This window comes from Physeter macrocephalus, chromosome 2, assembly GCF_002837175.3.
Source record: "Physeter macrocephalus isolate SW-GA chromosome 2, ASM283717v5, whole genome shotgun sequence".
NCBI classification, from domain to species: domain Eukaryota; kingdom Metazoa; phylum Chordata; class Mammalia; order Artiodactyla; family Physeteridae; genus Physeter; species Physeter macrocephalus.
In genome coordinates, this window is record NC_041215.1 from 107118805 (window position 1) to 107139131 (window position 20327).

Sequence of the window (20327 nt, forward strand, 5' to 3'; positions counted from 1 at the left end):
GCAAGATGTTCCTAGCCTAAGCCAGCTGGGGTAAGGAGTCAGGAAACTGGAAATTCTTATTCTGCCACTAACTAGCAGAAACTATGGGCTAAATCATTTAAATCCTTAGGCCTCATTTTTTAAGTCTGGGGAAAAAAAAAGGACTAGTTAAATCCAAAGGCCTCTCCCCACCCTTCTCAACCTATTCTTGACTGAAGTTCTATTATTTAATTACTGACTTCACTCTAAATCCCTTCAAATTTATCAGTCTTCTCTCTCCAGTCTTAATTCCAGAGGAAAAGCAGCTTTTTTCCAGTTACTCTTTAGGCATACTGCTTAAGGGGAGGGAGAGGCTTGAGGCAGCTTGCTTTTCCACCTTCTCTGCAACCTGAACTCCCAACACAAATGAAGTCTCAGCAGGAGTCTAGAACTTATTCAGGGTGCTTGACTTCTAATAATTTAATACTTTTAGGGTTTTTTTATGGCTTTCGGTTTTACCTCCCAGAATCTATTCATTTGTCTGAACAGTAGAAATGGTCATGATTACAAGAAAGAATTAAATTTGACTTACTGCACAACAAAACATGGATTCCAAGAAGTATGAAAAGTGGCTGCCAGTGACAGAATGAGCAATATCCCTGGGGTGGGCTTGCTGTACACCTAAAATTTATTTTGAATTCAACTATCTTATCTTAAAATTTCATATTAATTTTATATTCTACTCTATAAGTTAAAATAGAAAAAGTGTTTAAAACTGCCTATCATCAAATAAATTTAGAGCTCCAGGATAATGGTGACATTTATTCTATGGTTCTGCATTCCCAATCCCTCTGAATCCCTAACCCTGTGTGCATCTGCACAGACACACCTAGGGGAGTCTGGGAGTACACTGCTCTAGTTCAAAAAAGCAGGAAAGCAGGTGGTATCACTTCCATCTTATTATAATGAGGAAACTGAAGTGCAAAGAAAGTCTCAGAGAGAGGAAAGATTAAAAACATTTACCTGGGACTTCCCTGGTGGCGCAATGGTTAAGAATCCGCCTGCCAACGCAGGGACACGGGTTCGAGCCCTGGTCCGGGAAGATCCCACATGCCACGGAGCAACTAAGCCCATGTGCCACAACTACTGAGCCTACACTCTAGAGCCCGCGAGCCACAACTACTGAGCCCATGTGCCACAACTACTGAAGCCCGCACGCCTAGAGCCCGTGCTCCACAACAAGAGAAGATACCACAATGAGAAGCCCGCGTACCGCAACGAAGAGTAGTCCCCGCTCGCCACAACTAGAGAAAGCCCGCGCGCAGCAACGAAGACCCAACGCAGCCAAAAATAAAATAAATTATTTTAAAAAGTAAATAAAATAAAAAAAAATTTACCTGTTCTTTATTAACCTCTCAACAAAATTTAAACAAAAAATTAAAATTTTATTAAAATTAAATTTTTAAAAAATAAAAATTAAAACCAATAACTTCACTAATCTTCCTACAACCCTAAAGAAACCAGTAACAATGCCTAACCATTATAAGTTTTGGCTAAACAGCATGTGGGGTAAAAAAAAAAAAAAAAGGGGGGGGTAGGTTTCAAAATATCAGTGATTCTCATCTCACCACATTGGCCAAATCTAATAATGGTCAGGTAGTGTTAACTTTGGTGCACTGTTTTTGATCATAGCTAAAAGGTTCACATGACTGGAGCCATATCCACAATATACAAAAAAGAAGACATTCTTGGTTACAATTTGTCATTCCACAGATGGCTAAGTGGTGTCCTTTCTTCCATCACTGTTTCATATGTATTCCCAGATGAAGAAAATGAACTTCTTGATTTGGTTAAGAGCTGGGGCTCTCCAGTTATTAGATTACCTGATTTGAATACTGAATAGCTCCATGAACTTGTATCAGTCCTTTTACATCTTCCTAAACCTGTTTCCTCATTTGTAAAATCATCCCACATCCTTATGGTGAAGCATACATGAAATAATCTACATTAAAGACTACAGTGTCTGACGTACAGGTAACATCTACTGAGGGCTTCCTATTTTCACTGTGGCCCAGCTTCTATCAATGATGTTTTCTTTACTTCTCTATTTGAGAAGGTGGTTGATGAAACCATTTAAAAGGGTTTAAACACCATTGGCAGATTTACTTAAAATCAGATTCCATAATTTGGGCATAGAAAAAAATGATAAACTGCTACCGTAGTCTTTCAGAGGCTGTCACAGGGAGGAATGCCTTTGACTTTGTTAAACCATGTCTGAAATAGATAAGCAAAATAGAAATAGCTACTATGTCAAAAAGAGATCCCTTGCATTTAATCTTCACATTTGAGAGCAAAATGATCCATTTGACCATCTCCAAGATATGTGTTTAAATGATTAAAGATAATGTTCATATCAATTATATTTCAATAAAAAAATAATGTTCACAACCAATTGAGTAGAAGAGTTTCCCATCAATACAAAACATATCTAAGCTCCATCTATTTTTCAAGATCCAATTTAAGTTCACTCTTATGAAACTGCCCTGATGACTACAGCTTGTATGTTCTTTTAAATTTCAGTTTTTTACTTACAGTCATATCACACTATTTAGCACTCTAGTATAGACTACCACTGTTTTCTGTTGATATCATATACTTTGAATAGAAAGAGAGGAGGGAAGTTTCAAACTGTTAATGAGTCCATAGGAAGGTTGTGTGGCACTGGTAAATACACGTGGAGTACAGGCAGAAGGCTTGAAGCCTCTCTGATAGGTTGCCATGAAGCTTTTAAATATATGCCTGAGGTCCATCCAGTACATTCTAATTATTGGGAGACTGGGATGGAGTCCACACATTTGTACATTTGAAATGCTCCAACGAACAGAGACAGCAGGATTAAAGATTACTTTCTAACCTTCATTCTTAAAGGCAGTGGCATTTGAACGTATCTATAACTTCCTCATCATCTGTAATGAAATTTTTTCAGACAAAAGAAAGTGGATAATTTTGTTCATCAGAATTTCAGCTGGGGATCAGTAAACCTAACCTGATATAGTAAGATAGATGATAGTTTCCAAATGACTGCAACAATATCCCCAGTCTCGTTTGCTCTTCTCACAACAATCTGCCTTAACACTCTTTTTATTGAGAGGTAAAGTCTATGTTCCCTTCCCTGGACTCTGGGGAGGACCTATGAACTATGGAGGAAGTGATGCTGAGTGACTTCGGGGACTAGGTCATCAAAAGTGCTAACAGCTTCCACCTGCTGTTTCTCTTGGAAAGCTGCTGTTGGAACCCAAACATTACGCTGTGAGGAAGCGCAGGCCACAGAAGGAGGCTAAGTGTAGAAACTAGCCCACAGCCGCAGCTGAGGTCCCAGCTTCAACCACCAGACAGGTAAGTGAGGAATCCTTTGAGAGGACTCCAGCTCCAGTTGCCCCTGACTGCAACTGCATGAGACATTCCCAGTGAGAACCATCTAAGCCAGGGCAACGCCCAGAACCATTCGAAATAATAATAAAATGATTGCTGCTGTCTTCAGCCACTAAGTTCTGGGGTGATCCATTGCACAGCAATAGACAACACAACACAGTGCTACTCCTTGTGAAAAATACATTGAGAGTGGGGGACTAAAGTTCTGAGAAAGCTCTACAGGATAAAAAAATGGTGGCAGGTCTGAAGAGCTGGCTGGGGAAAGTAGCCACAGGTGGGGTGCAGAGGCTGTAAGATGGTAAAAGGCTACACATCATGTGATTTCTCCCTTGTAAACCTCCAAATGGTCAATAAAGTCACTAAATTTATCAGACCCTTGGCTCATAAAGGAAAGAGCTTTGTGCCCACAAGGACTAGGAGCAAAGATACAGGAGCAGAGAGATGAGACAATAAGGAAGTCCAGTCAGAAGTCATGGAGAGAGAACTGGACGTTCACAGGCTAAAATACACCTAAATCATGCAGAGGGACTCCAAGTGAATCCTTAGGCTAAAAAGATAGCTTTCTTTTTCAGTTAAAAATAGATCCAGAGTTGAGTTTCTTTATAATAAAAACTACCACTTTTTTTGCCATTACTTGCATGCTTCTCACTCAGAAGACCAGAAAAACCAAAGCTTAAATATTACCATTTAAGAATAAACACTGACAGAATTCTAGGTTCACACAGAATTAAGTCTGTGTTTATCTGTACTAAAAAAGGAGTTATTTTTCACTTAAGATTACTACTTAGCAAGAAATAATATCGTTCATCCAACAAATACTTAGTGAAATACTGAGCCGGGCACTGTACAGAAAAACACAGAGAATATAACTATTTAAAGGGTAGACATGGTCCCTGCCTTCAGGCAGTTTTATTACAATCTCCAACAGAGAACAGAACTTTTACATCTTTTACATTCTTTACTTTTAAAATTAATGTGCCTACATGTTACAATATTTTAAACTGGAAATGTTTATTATTATACACACACAGTAGGGAAAAGGGTTAGAGAAGACAACTTTTGTAGGAATAATACATTCAGAATTTCCACAGTAAATCATTTCTACTCTTATGTCATAAGCAGTCGTCAGTTGTTGAAATGAAAAACATTACAACTGGATATTACATTTTTACTTGACTGTACATGATTTTAAAAATTAAATGTTTCCCCAAAAAGCTCACAAGAAGTAAAATCAGTCAAGGGTTCTGTTAGCCAAATAATCATCTAAATTACCTACACAGATGTCACAACATAAGGGTTAATGCATTTTAGGCAATTCTCTAATATCAGTCTTACAGCCAGGACAGATAATACTTCTTTAGACAAAACACTTATACCCCACTGTGAGTAAACATAAACAACAATGCTTTTTATTCAAAACTCTTTAAAAGTTTTAATGTGTGATTAGAAAACATTTCTTAATGGATATTTGAAAGAATACAATTTCCAAGGATAAAAAGTTTCACTGAATATGCTACAGAACCCTGTGCTCCCATCCTAATAACAATATTTCTAAAAACATACTAAAGAAAAAAATAGTATCCATTTTGTACTCATCAAGTTGGCAAAAACAGTAAGTCTGATAAAACCAGCGGGTGGGGAGGATGTGGAGCAATGAGAACATTGCTGGTCGGGACATATACTCCCCACCGCTTTGGAGAGCCTTTTGGAGTTTATGCACCTTATGATCCTGCAATACCACTTCTAAGTGCCCAAACATGTAAGATACAAGCACCGGGAGAAATGTAAAGGATGTTCACTGTGGCATCCTCTCTATCTAACTAACCCTCCGCAAAAGAGGAATGGAAAAACTGTCTTATTCTGATAAAAAGAATGAACTGGAGCTACAAGAACCAGTACTAATAATTTCAAACCACACAGTTGAGTAAAATATGCAAATTTTAGAAGATATAATTTATTGTTTCTATAAAATTCAAAAGCACAGACAGTAATAAGTAAAATTTTATGGACAGACATTTGTTAAATGCACTAAAATATGCACCAGAATAACACAAATTGTTATCTGGGGAGGATTTTTGTTTTATCTGTTACTTCTCCTTCAACAAATTATTTGAAGCAAAATATAAACAATTGATTACTCCTGGTGATGAGTATGTAGATGTCTATCATATTTTACACTTCAGTTTAAAACTTTTCTGACTTTAAAACAATGTTAGAAAGACATTAAAAACAGGGACAAAGATTGTGAACAACTATGCTCATTAAAGCCAAATATTAAACACACACACACACACACACACACACACACACACAGACACACACGGGGTTGGGGGGGAAGGCAACTAAATATCCCACAAGAAAAGAAAAACTGAGTAAATTCAAGTGTGTTTTATTGTCCATCCTGGATTATAATGCAGATGTTGTAAATTATTCATAAAGCATCTAATGCATGGGAAAATGCTAGTGATTACAAGCATTTAAATGAAAGAAGAACTAAATTATGCATACGATAATGAGCTATATAAACAGGCATGTGCATGCGCACACACACATGAGAAAATATACCAAAAATTTTAACTGTAATCAGTTCTGGGTGGTAGGATCATGTTTTATTTTCTTCTTTATACATTTCTGAGAGTTGCATATTTCCACTAGTATTATTAATGAAAAGGCGAAGAAAAGACGGCAAACTACAAAATGCAAACTCAAAATGCAAACTCCTCTGGTAAGAACTAATGCCCCTATTAAACTGATAAGATTCTCTTTTACTTCTGATTCTAAAAATACTAGGCTATGCTAATAAAGATAAGTCTCTTTAAATATTAATATCCACAACCATACAAGTCAAAAGAATTATGCCAATAACTATAAAGCTGTAAGCTTCTGCTTTAATGTTTCTAAAGATATGTTTCAGTCTCCTCTATTTGTAGCACTGTCACATCAGAACAGGTGGTCCCTTCATCTATGCATTAGATAAAGGTTATCAAATGGAAAATCTCCATAACAAACCTTTACTTATAAAAATAAGCTGTGTAAAGTATGATTTGGCTGTAAAAAAAAAAATTATACAAATAGGACAGCAAGCAGTGTTTATTCTATGCCAAGTGAAAAATGTAAAATACTGCTGAGAGAAATTAGAGATCTAAATAAATGGACAGATATACCATGTTAATGGATTGGAAGATACTATATTATTATAAGCCAATTCTCCCCATATTGAACTAGGTATCCAATTTAATTATAACACATATCCCAATATCTAATTCTAAAACTTATATGGAAAGGCAAATGACCTAAAATAGTCAAAACAATCTGCGAAAAGAACTTGGGGGATATCCTCTACCTTGACTTCTTACTCACTATAAGGCTAAGTAATCAAGACAATGTAGTTCTAGCAAAAGAAGTGAGAATTACATCAATGTAACAGAATGGAGAGTACAGAAATAGACGCACACTTATTGTCAAATATTTTCAACGAAGATGTCAAAGTAGGAAAGGAGGAAAGGAAAGGGGGTTTTCCTCAGCTTTACTGAGATATAATTGACAAAAATGGAAAGCACTTTTTTTTTTAAATAAATTATGCTGGAACAAATAGATATCGTATAAACATGGGATAGGGGGTGGGGTTCAACCTCTACATCACACCATAAACAAAATGAATCACAGACTGAAATGTGAAAGCTAAAATCATAATGCTCCTAGGAAAAAACATAGGGAGATATCTCTGCAACTTTAGTGTGGGCCAAGATTTATTAGGACAAAGCAATCACTAACCATAAAAGGAAATATTGATCATTTTGATGAAGTGCAATATCAAAACTTCTGCTATCTGAAAGACACCACTAAAAAATAAACAGGGAAGCCACAGACTAAGAAAAAACATTCACAAATATATCTGATAAAGGACTTGTACCTGGAATATATAAAGAACTGCTACAACTAAATTAAAAAAGATAAAACAACCCAATTTTTTAAATGGGCAAAAGACTTGCACAGTCACTTCCCAAATGGCTAAGAAGAACATGAAAATTCGCTACACATTATTAGTAATCAGGGAGATGCAAATTAAAAGCATAATGAGATACCACTATGTATCCATTCCAGTGGCTAGAATGAAAACGACTGACGATACCAAGTGCTAGAATGTAGAGTAATTAAAATTGTCATATAATGCTGTTGGATACATAAAATGATACAGGTTTGGAAAAGTTTGCCAGTTCCTTAAAAAATTAAAAATACATGTACCCTACATAAATCAGCATGTCCTCATAGTATTTATCCAAGAGAAATAAAAACATATTCATGAAGATATGTGTGTATATATATCTGTCTCCATTTGTACAAAATGTCATAGCGGCTTTATTAGTAAAAAGCTAGAAATGAAAGCAGCCCAAATAGCTATCAACAGGTGAATGGATAAACAAAATGTGGTATATACACATAATGTAATACCATTCAGTAATAAAAAGGAACTAATCCAAACAACAATATGGATCGATCTAAAAATTATTATTCTATTATATCAATCTATAATCATTATTCTGAATCATTATTCAGAGCCCAGCTGTGGGGAAGGTGGCCACTTGGTCCTGACTCAACCCGTTGAAAAGCTGTGCAATAACCTGCCAAGTCCCTGTGTGCGTGTAACTTATCAGATGGTTCAGTCTGGTAAAGCTGTGGGAAAGAACATGTGATTCTTTCTTTTAAATGTTAAAATAAAGACTTTTGTATAGACTTGTTAAAAAAATCATTATTCTGCATAAAAATAAACCAGACTAGAGAGAGAGAATGACTGAAAGAGAACACTGTATGATTCCATACATCAAATTCTAAAAAATTCAAACTAATCTACAGTGACAGGTTGCACGGAGACAGAGGTGGAGGGGAGCATGACTGGCAAAAGGGATGTGAAGAAAGTGGGGGATGATGAATGTGTTCCCTATCTTGATTGCAGTGATGGCTTCACAGGTGTATGAAAACTTATCAAACAGTATCCTTTAATGCGTGCAGTTCATCATGTGGAAATTATACCTCAATAAAGCAGAAAAAAATGTTAAAGAAACAAGCAAACCAAAAAACTTTACAGCAAAATTAGAGTTAGGAGTCAAGGCAGTGGCTACCCAGGACAAGGCAGTCATATAGAAAAGCAAATATGAGGAGGGTTTCTGGCACACTGGTAATTTTCTTTTTCATCTATGTTCTGGTTACACAGGAGTATTTAGGTTGTAGAAGTGTACGTTTATGATATATGTGTATATTGTTCTTCAAATACAAGTCTTTAAAAAGAGGAACATCTACGTATGACCTAGCAATTCCACTCCTTTATCCAAGAGAAATGAAACATTTGTCCACAAAAAGACTTGTACAAAAATATTCAGGGCAGTTTTCTTCACAGTGGTCCCAAATTGGAAACAGTCCAGGCGCCCATCAACAGGAAACTGGATAAACAAATCTATGGTACATTCAATATTCATACAATTGCATGTATTATTCCACAATAAAAAGAAACAAACTCCTGATACACGCAATAACATGGATGGATCTAAAAACATCATGCTGAGGGCAAGAAGTCAGAGACAAAGGAACACATACATACGATTCAACTAATACAAAATTCTGGAACAGGCAAAATGTATCTGTGATGAAGCAACTGTGGCTGCAGTTGCAGAAGTAGAGGAGAAAGGGAAAGATAAAGGGTAGAGTCATGGAAATGTTTTCTATCTTGCTAGAGATTCGAGGAAAAAAATGCTCACTATGAACATGGAAAAATGATCAACACTACTGAATTACTAAATTAAATTTTAAATGGGTACTTTTAATTCACCCTAATTCCTGAAAGCATAACGTAAAATCCAAACTGAAGCTTCTAAAATAAGCTAATAACTTCAACTGTGGTAAAGAATAAATTTTAATGGGCTTCCCTATGGCGCACTGGTTAAGAACCCGCCTGCCAATGCAGGGGACACGAGTTAGAGCCCTGGTGCGGGAAGACCCCACATGCGGCGGAGCAACTAAGCCCCTGCGCCACAACTACTGAGCCTGCACTCTAGAGCCCACGTGCCACAACTACTGAAGCCCGCGTGCCACAACTACTGAAGGCTGCTCGCCTAGAGCCCGTGCTCCACAACGAGAGAAGCCACCGCAATGAGAAGCCCGCGCACCGCAACGAAGAGTAGCCCCCGCTTGCCGCAACTAGAGAAAGCCCACACACAGCAATGAAGACCCAATGCAGCCATAAATAAATAAATATTTTTTAAAAGAATAAATTTTATTAAGGCCTCACTTTGTTGAAATTTATCTATTTTTCTTCCACAAACATTTCTTTCTAATTAATAAGAAAATCAGAACGTCTTGTCTTGTGCTTTATTTTTAAGATGGTTTCATACATGTATATTATACACTATGAAATGGAACGTAATATAAAAGGTTCATTATTATCAATAGTACTTCAGTAAGATTGTATAGCGATTTCCAAAATGGAGGTGATTATAACCCAGGAAGTATGAGTGATGATCCATTAGAGTACAAGAACAACATATTAGGAGTTCTATTTAATCTTTATCTTAATACACATATGTATTTTAAGTACCATATAATGTAATACAATATAATACATGTGTATCCTTAACATAGAAAACGACACTGGCCTCTTCATTATGGCCACCTGTCAGACAGTCACACATCATATATGTAAAGTAGTCTAAGTATTCTGGTACTAAGTGATTCTAAATATTTGGAGGGAAGAGTGATATTATTTGCTGGAATCTTTTTCAAAAATGAAACAAAGAACGTACCTTTCTGTAAATTGCTACAAGAGACTGGTGTTCAAGGGAAGACATAGTCTTATGGTAAATGATTTCCTTTATAGAAACAATATTTTATGGAAAAACTGTATTATCTTATCCTTCATGAAGCAGCTGCTTTGACCTCAACAAAAAAAGTTGGGGCAGGGGAAGTAAGGTTTAACCTCAAATGCAACTACTGCAGCAAAAGACAAGCTGAAGCAGAAACAGCACCAAGTGTTACAGAATGTTGCTGATGTAGTTGAGGAGTGACCAAAAGTATTTCATACCAAACAGGTTTATTGGTTGTCTCATGGCAAAGTATTTTAAAAGAGTTGTCAAATTTAAAGATGAGTTAAGCATTTATCTTTCACACACACACACACACACACAAAAAAAAAGTCTAAATTTGCTGACTTTCTGTGATAAGTGACGGTTAGCAGTATGCTACCTAGCAGTTGTTTTTAAAAACAAAAACATAGTTAATCTATGTGTACCTTAAAGGTAAATGAAGCATTTTTTTAGTAAGAAAATAACTGTATTTCAAAAGAAGTCAATGTGTGTCATCTTGAGTACTCATACCTGCACACTCTAAACACAGAGAAACCATTTTCTAATTCTTTAAATGCCTTCCATACATAGTTTCTCTGGATTTTGAATAATTTATTAAAACATATAAATGCAAATCCTCACATTGGTTTGCACAGAAAGGACAAACTCTGCTAGCCAAATCTGCATAATTGATGGATAGAAATTAAACAATGAGTATCTCCATTTAGAAAGTACAGCCAAAGAGGCAGTTATTCTTTGGGGGTACGTGTCCCTGCATGAGCTGCCTTTTAGCTAAGACAAGCATTAAAACCAAGTACCAAAATAAACAAATTTAAGATCCAGACTTTGGAATTTCTGTATTACTAAGCAGTACAACCAAGATTTTTCAAACATAATGCACTGTATTCATTACGCTTGCTTTAAAAAACAAATATTTATTTTAAAAACTTAGGGTAAACAAAAAGGTTTTTGAGCCATTACTAACATTTATAAAGAACTCTATTCACAGATAAAGAGGATCACTGATTCCCTTCACAAGTCTCTAAAGTCATTTGTTACATTATAAAATAAACCAAATAAGGCGAGAAAGAATTGTTCTTTATAAATAAAATAAACATTATTAGATTTTTATGGATCCTTTCAGGAGATGTAACACCAACCATAAAGAATTCTTCAAATGATGGCTTTCATTAAAACCTTTATTTATTTATTTAGGGCTGTGTTGGGTCTTCGTTGCTGCACGCGGGCTTTCTCTAGTTGTGGCGAGCGAGGGCTACTCTTCGTTGCAGTGTGCAGGCTTCTCATTATGGTGGCTTCTCTTGTTGCGGAGCATGGGCTCTAGGCACACGGGTTTTTCAGTAGTTGTGGCACGCGGGCTCAGCAGTTGTGGCTCACGGGCTCTAGAGCGCAGGCTCAGTAGTTGCGGCACACGGGCTTAGGTGCTCCACGGCATGTGGGATCTTCCCCGACCAGGGCTTGAACCCGTGTCCCCTGCACTGGCAGGAGGATTCTTAACCACTGTGCCACCAGGGAAGTCCTCATTAAAACCGTTTTTAGGGCTTCCCTGGTGGTGCAGTGGTTGAGAGTCCACCTGCCGATACAGGGGACACGGGTTCGTGCCCCGGTCCGGGAAGATCCCACGTGCCGCGGAGCAGCTGGGCCCGTGAGCCATGGCCGCTGAGCCTGCGCGTCCGGAGCCTGTGCTCCGCAACGGGAAAGGACACAACAGTGAGAGGCCTGCGTACCGGAAAAAAACAAACAAAAAACCGTTTTTATTGCATTTCTATTATATTTAAGGGACTGAGAGACATTTCAGATGAGTAAAACTAGATCCAATACTCCAGAATCGGGGATTTAAGACAGTATACAATTATTTACAACATAGGGCAAATCAAATAAGGTCTAGAGAAATGAAGAGGAAGGCAATGAATTCTACTTAGTATCAAACAGCTTCACAAAGATGTGTGGCAATGGAACTGGGACTCAAAGGATGAGTAGAATTTTGACTAGAAAAATTAGGGAAAATAAACTATGCTTGGAACCATGGATAGAGGCACATACAGTCTGGTATACATAAAGAATATATTGTATTTTCAAGTCACATTGCTAGTTATTTTGCTGTACTGACTTAGCTAACACTCTTCTTCAAACATATCAAACTTAGTAAGATCATTCTAAAAGTGATTTCCAAAAAAGCATTCAATTTTCAAATACAATTAAAAAATTGTACTTACTATTGTAATTCTACAATATTTGGGCCTATTCAATATGTTCACAGTTCTAATTTTCTCCAGATTTCACCATTCTTCACCAGGGGGCTTACATTTTTAGTGCTACACAAATGACAAGACATCAATTATGGGCCACGCAATCTTGCTTTTCTTCTCTTGTAAAGGGATGACTTGTCCCTTCTTTTCCAAGCCTAACAAACCCCAGTCCCTTCTGCTTCTTTTTACACTCTGCTCCCTTAAATTACATTCTCTACTGATTCCTTGGTATCCTGCACTTAAACTAGTATCCTCTCTATTTTGGAGGGGAGAATAACTATTTCTTTGATTTCTCCATTATGCGTAGCTCTGCCTAAAGAAGAGTAACAATATACATTTTATGAATAGCAGAACATATGCTTTTTAAAAAGTCAATTTATAAGTTATGAGTGATGTATTTTAAGACATCTGCCCCAAAGTGTGGTAAATACTATATCTTAAAATAACAGTGATAAGAGCATAGGATGAAGCTTAGACATAATCTGGGGGGTTTCTAATATTTCACAACAAAACTTTTCCAGAAGAAATCTTATGCAGCATGGCAAATATATATAACTGCAAAAGCACTGCTAATACCATTTTATGTTCAAATATAATTTATTAAAAACTCAAAGAGACAAATGAGGGTTAGAGATGTTACTCTTGACACCTAAGCAACACATTTATTTCTGTAAAATTTTGTTTTTATTTCACTCAGATAAGTAGTTGCAAGTAGGTAGCAGCGCTTGTTTTGTTTTCTTAGGAGCTTTTAATGGTTTGTTTTGCAGTCTCAGGATATGCTTCAATTAAATTGATTTGAGAAATTTTTTAAACAAGAAAATTTTCTTTCAAAATGACAGTAACAATATCTAAAAACTGCTTACAAGGCAAACAAGAAAAACCTAAAACTTGCAATGAGCTGTAAAACATCTATACTGTAACATGATATCAGGACTTAGGGTTACATGTTCATTTGTTACTAAACAAATTGACTTACACAGGATGAGTATACCCCCAAAGGAATGGGCTTGAGTCTTGCCTGTCATTTAACCAAACGCAGTTTATATGCCATAGTAATGTACTGTTTAGACAATTCTATATGAATTGACATGCACAGGACTGAATTTTTAAAAAACTTACTGCAAACTACAACTTTCCTTACCCATTTAAAATTCACAAATAATCAGAGATAGTAAAAGAAGCTTTATTCTAAGGAATGCTCCCCCCCCCAATTAAGCAGGTGTAACCAATGCAGCACTACTGATTTCAATGTGAGAAAATTTTATATATATGTACACGAGGGTGCCAAGACCATTCAACGGGGAAAGGACAGTTCTCAAAAATGGTGCTGGAAAAACTGGATATCCACAAGCAAAAGGATGAAGTTGTACCCTTACCTAAAACCATATGCAAGTATTAACTCAAAATGGATCAAAGAGCTAAATATAATAGTTAAAACTATAAAGCTCTTAGAAGAAAACACAGGGGAAAAGCTTCATGACGTTGGATTTGGCAATGATTTCTTGGACACCAAAAGCACAGGCAACAAAAGAAAAAATAGATGAAGTGGACATCATTAAAATGAAAAACTTTTATACATCAAAGGATACTATTAACAGAGTGAAAAGGCAACCCACAGAATAAGAGAAAATATTTGTAAATCATGGATCTGAGGTTAATATCTAGAGTATATAAAGAATTGCTACAACTCAGCAACAGTAAAACAACCCGATTTTTTAAATTGGCAAAGGACTTGGATAGACATTTCTACAAAGAAGATACACAAATGGCCAACAAGTACATGAAAAGATGCTCGACATCACTAATCATTAGAAAAATACAAATCAAAACCACAATGAGATACCACTTCACACTCATTAGGATGGCTATTACCAAAAACACCGAAAATGACAAGTGTTGAGGTGAGGATGTGGAGAAACTGAAACCCTTGTGCTGGCAGGAGTGTAAAATGCTGCAGCTGCTGTAGAAAATGGTGTGGCAGTTCCTCAAAAAGCCAACACAGAATTACCATATGATCCAGCAATTCCACTTCTGGGTATATACCCAAATGAAGTGAAAGCAGGGACCTGAGTTATCTATACCAATGTTCAGAGCAGTATTACAACAGCTAAGAGGTGGAAACAACCAAATGTCCATCTACAGATGAATAAACAAAATGTGGTATAATGTGGTATATACATACAATGAAATATTACTCAGCCTTAAAAAGTAATGAAATTCTGATTCCTGCTGCAACATGGATGAACCTTAAAGATACTGTGCTACAGGGAGATCAGCTCAGTGCTTTGTGACCACCTAGAGGGGTGGGATAGGGAGGGTGGGAGGGAGACACAAGAGGGAGGGGATATGGGGATATATGTATAGCTGATTCACTGTTATAAAGCAGAAACTAACACACCATTGTAAAGCAATTATACTCCAATAAAGATGTTAAGAAAAATAATAAAATAAAGGTTTAATTATGCCCCCCAAAATAAATAAAAATAAATTTGATATTCAAAAAAAAGATACTGTGCTAAGTGAAATAAGCCAGATACAAGACAAAAACAAATACTGCATGATCCTGTTTATATGAAGTATCTAGAGTAGTCAAAATCACAGAGACAAAGTAGAAAAGTGGTTACCAGGGGCCAGAGGGAAAGGAGGTGGGGAGTTAATGTTTAATGGGTAGAGTTTCAGTTTGAGAGGATGAAAAAGTTCTAGAGATGGATAGTGATGATGGCTGCACAACTATGTGAATGTACTTAATACCACTGAACTGTACAATTAAAAATGGTTAAAATGGTAAATTTTATGTTGTATATTTCACCACAATAAAAAAATTGCATGTGTTATTTATTTTATTATGGTGGCAATATAGGAATGTAGTTAAGAACACAAGCTTAAGAGTTACGCTGCCTGCTTTCAAACCCAGCTCTGACACTTTATAGCTCTGTAGTCTGTGCCTGTTTTTTTCACATATTAACAGAACCTACATCACAGGATTATAGCAAGGATGAAATAAGTCAATACATGTAAAGCACTTAAAACAGTGCATCTCAAAAAGTAGTTGCTTTTTATTATTCTGGGTTTAAAACACAATTTTAATGCAATTAAACTCAAACATCTGGAGAACCTCTGAAGGTCCTCTTCAAAGTTCTAGAGTTCAGTAAAACACAGATTGAAAGCCAGTGATTTAACCCAAATTTCTCACTTTATAGGTAAAGGAATTGACGGTCCAAGAAAAGTGATTTGCTTGAGGTCACATATCTTGTTTTGCTAATATTAATTTTCCTAAAATAAGTGTTTGAGATCAACAATACTAATGTTGACATTCAACTACTTCAGAACCAAGGCAAAGTCATGAGATTTTATAATGTGTGTCCAAGAATCTGTGAATAATATTGTGATAGCCATCCACCATGCTAATCTAATAAATAATTATGCATGGGGTGGGAACCAAAAGGTAGCAAAACCAAAAGAAAAGCCATTTTAATTCTTTCCAAAGACAATGGTTAAAAACACCTCTTCCGAAAATTAAGTGTTAAAATATTTGTGAAAACAAACGATACTGATCAAGAGTTTGAGACACACCCAGTATATGCCCACTACTCCATATCTTTCAGCCAGTTACTATATAATCTTAGTAAGACCTCTGACTCTGACATATCAGCGGCTTTTTCTGCCAAATAGAACTATTATTCATCACAAGGAACTAGCTACAAATAATTCTTTATTAAATTCAAACAGGAGAGAGAAGCAGTCCAAATACCACAAAATGTCTTATCCAAAATATCATGTATTGAGCTTTGTAGACATTTCTGTACTTACTTGAATAGACTAATTCTGGTTTCTGGTAAATTCACAACACAGAAAGCAAAATAACAGAGACAATCTTTGAAGGTCAGACTCAACAAGAGCTTAAAAAGCCTTTAAGTGTCTCTAATTTTGCCCTTCCCCCATTGCTCTTCCTCCTCAATTCCTCCACCTCTACTAGGAATGTCCTCACCCTGCCCATCTACATCAGCTGAAATCCTACCCATCCTTCAAGGTTCCACTTAAATGCCACAGCTTCCATGAATTTTCCCCCCAGTGCTCCCAATTTAGAATTATTCCCTCGCCTCTTCACTTCCCCATTTTGCACCTCTCCTTCAACATTTTATTATATAATGCATTGCATTACAATTACCTACATTCACTTCTTCTCCCGCCTTCCCCCAAGAAAATCTCGGGAGCAGTAGGCTAGAGAGAAAAGGAATTAATATTTGTTGAAAACACCGTGGTGCCCTGCAAGGTGTTAGGCATTTTGCATACATTATCTCATTTAATCATTTGACAGCCATCTCGGGAGGTAAGCAGGTGGTCTTAGTTATTCCCATTTTACTGATAGAGAACCGTACTGTTGAGAGTTCAACAGCTTATCCAACGTCACACTACCAGCCAATTCCAGTGCTTACGGCGCCCCTGGTTTCCCTGGCTTCAAAGAGCTCTTTCCACCGCTATACGCTGCATTCTTGTTCACTTTATGTCCCCCACCCTGCCTAACAGATAGTAGGTATTCCATAAATACCTGCTGAATTAAAATTCCTACGGACTCACTACCACCCTTTTAATAACCCCATCACGCCCCATCCCTAGCCGGTTGGTTACCTTCACTGTTCCTTTACCGCGGACTTCACACACAGAGGCAGCTCTCCACATCACCAAGACAAATGCTGCCGACAACACCAACCCTTATCTGGAGGCCACGTGAAAACCGTTCAATTCGCTCAGATTTCCCCAATTGCCCTTCCCACAGAATATATGAGAAACACACAAACAAGTCACATTTGATGTAACGCTTACACCCTTCCCCAAAGCTCTTATTTCATACTAAGCCACGTCTTCATGCTCACAAGCAATGACTTACGCGGTTTCCAGCTCACACCGCGGGGACACCCTAAGACTCCGCCTGAATAAGAAACCACATCTTTCAAACCGTCTTAAAACGAAGGCATCCTAATACTATTACACTGCCTTCCTTCTCCCCCCCCTCCCCCCCGCATGAACTGCAGTTTGGATTTCCGGCGGGAATGCAAACAGACGCAGAAGAGATGGGCTCAAAAGCAACGGAGTAATTACTCAGCCTGCTTAATTAGAAAGAAGACACAGAAGGTGCCCCGCCTTCCTAAATCTCTGCACTGAACTCATTTACGAAAGATGGGGAGCACTGAAACCCAGGGAACCCCAGACACCGAATCACTGGTTTCTGTGGCTAGTCGGGGGAATAGTCCTTTCCTTCCCGCGGTCCCGGGCCACCAGTCCCCGGTGCCAGGTCGGAGAAGCCCAACCGCACCCTCCCCAGGCGGCCCTGCATCTCATTGTCTCCCTCCGTCGCGGCCCCCAGGGGCGCAGGGTACAGCCCAGGCCCCGCCGACCCCCAAACACCGGCCGGCCGCCTGCCGGGCAAGATCCGACCAGCCCCGGCCCCGGCCCCGGCCTCGGCCACGGCCGCGACCCCGCCCCAGGCTCGGCCGTACGCACCGCGCCCGGATGGCGGGGCCGGGCGCCGGGAAAATGGAGGCGGGAGCGACGGCAGCGCTTCCCAGCCCCGCGCCGGGCCGGGCCCGAGAGCGAGGCTGAGCACTCACCGTGGCAACGGCTCGGTCCTCCGGCGGGCCCGGCTCCGGGCTGGGCAGCCGCCGCCGCCGCCTCCTCCCCAGGCGCGGCGCTCCTTCTCCGGAGACGCCGCGAGGGTCCGCAGCTCCCGCGCCGCGCGCTCCGTGACTGACTGACTGACCGACCGCCCTGGCAGCGGCGGCGGGGGCTGGGCGGAGCGCGCGGCGGGCGGGGCGGCCGCAGCGCCCAGCGGCGGCGGATCCGAATGCAGCCGCGTCCGGCCGAGACGCAGAAGGCGGGGCTGAGGGCCGGGCGGCCGCCGGGCTGATCGACGGGAGCCCGACCGCTCGCTCCCCCCACTCCCGCCCGCCACCCGCCACTCACTTCCGGCGCAGGCAGCCGAGCCCGCCCCTCCCGGGCGCCCGCCGTCCGCGCCCCCTGGCCCGCCAGGCTCACCCCAAGCCCCAGGCGCCTGACCGCACCCAGCGGGGGCCGCCCGCGCTCCGCCTTTCCTCTGCGTGTCCCTGGGAACCGCCTCCAGGAACCAGTGAATCGGAGAATGAATGAGTGAGGGAGGAAAATTACGGTGCTGTCCCACCCCTGCTCGCTTTTCCTTGGAAGCAGGTCCAGCGGCCTCTCTCGAGGGCCCTGGGACACAGTGAAGCCTTGAGCACGTCTATCAAGGACTTGTATGCTTGCACCTTCCTGCTGGAGTATTCCAAGACTCCAGCAACCCATCAGATGGGGCCTTAGGCGCTTAAATTGACCGTTGTTGCAGTGTGAGGCCTTTTTTAGGAAATCACGTTCTGGCCAACGACTCTCTCTGCAGTTTCATGCACTATTTTAGGAAGCTTTTAGAAATTGGACATTTCAATTATGTTCTATTACTTTTTAGCTTTGCAATTTGCTTATCTTGCGTTCTTAATTTCTGTCACACACACACACACACACACACCCCTTATTGAAATGGTTTAGGAGTAAGGTGATAGCACCTTACTCTATTCTTTATCACCAAGCTCTAAGTTACTCAGATGCTGCTTAATTTGATGTAGGCTTGACTTGGACTTAAATTTTAATTTATATCTTTATTTTGACCTTTTAAAGTTGATCAAAGGAAGAAAAAACTAGAATTAAATCATTTTTGCCTGGTTACATGCAAAGCAAATTTGTTGACAGCATTGAAACAATTAACAAATCCGGAGTGTGACCTGGAATTTGTTGCAGTGAATATTCCTTTTCCATGTCTTCCCATCTGCTTGCTAAGTAAGAGTATCTGTATCTGGAATTTTCACAAAAAATTTACTGTACATTTTTGAGATCCTGGCTCCCTTTCTAAGAACCAGAGTGTTCATTTCTCTGTCCTGGGGCCAAATCCTGGATTGGTTAATTACATTCCTTCTTTCAGATATTCTTGAAGACTTTGAAGTGGTTTGGTCTCTTTTGCACAATCTGTTCCAAACTGGTACATAATCTGTTTCAAACTGGTTATTTAGAACCATACAGTACAGTTACTAGTTGCATTTCACACTTGAGGTGTCTGTACTTTAGAAACATAACTGCAGTTTTGTGTTTTGTGGGGTTTTTTTTGTGGTACGCGGGCCTCTCACTGTTGTGGCCTCTCCCGTTGCGGAGCACAGGCTCCAGACGCGCAGGCTCAGCGGCCATGGCTCACGGGCCCAGCCACTCTGTGGCATGTGGGATCTTCCCGGACCGGGGCACGAACCCGCGTCCCCTGCATCGGCAGGCGGACTCTCAACCACTGCGCCACCAGGGAAGCCCTGCAGTTTTGTATTTTAAGTCTAGAAGGCGCTTTAATATTCTTGTGTAGAATAATGTTATCTCATATAAATGAAGATGCTGCTGCTGACCAATTCCTATAGCCTTCTGTTCCTTTCTTGTGGAATTCATCATTCATTACCTCTAATTATAATTATTTCAGTGAGTTATGATCTTTTCTAATGAATGTAATGCAATAATTTATTCATCCTTATATCTGCCATAATGTCTAGCATAGTACCTTGCACAATAAATATTTTTAAATTAACAAATGCTTTAAACATTTTAAGTGATAATTCATACAAATGTGTCTATAGCTTCTCACCCGGTGTCCCTTGTGACCAGGTTTGTTGGAATTATACATACCTGAGTGCAAAACATAGTAATGCCATATTCTCATCAACTGCTATAACAAGGCTGTGTGATAACTTCACAGGGAAGATATTCACTTCATCGAAACCTTTAAAAAATAGACCATTGAGGG

General features: G+C 39.2%; 1 protein-coding gene across 5 annotated transcripts in view; it reads right to left on the minus strand.

Annotated features, from left to right (window-relative positions):
- The window catches only part of RAPH1 (Ras association (RalGDS/AF-6) and pleckstrin homology domains 1), an 88218-nt gene extending 69910 nt beyond the window's left edge, over nt 1-18308 (minus strand). For all 5 annotated transcript variants that reach the window (XM_024124535.2, XM_024124537.2, XM_055089519.1 and 2 more), the window contains exon 1: nt 18100-18308. The gene's annotated coding sequence lies outside the window, so the exon portion shown is untranslated. The remainder of the gene's footprint in view (nt 1-18099) is intronic.
- Between the last annotated feature and the right edge of the window lie 2019 nt (nt 18309-20327).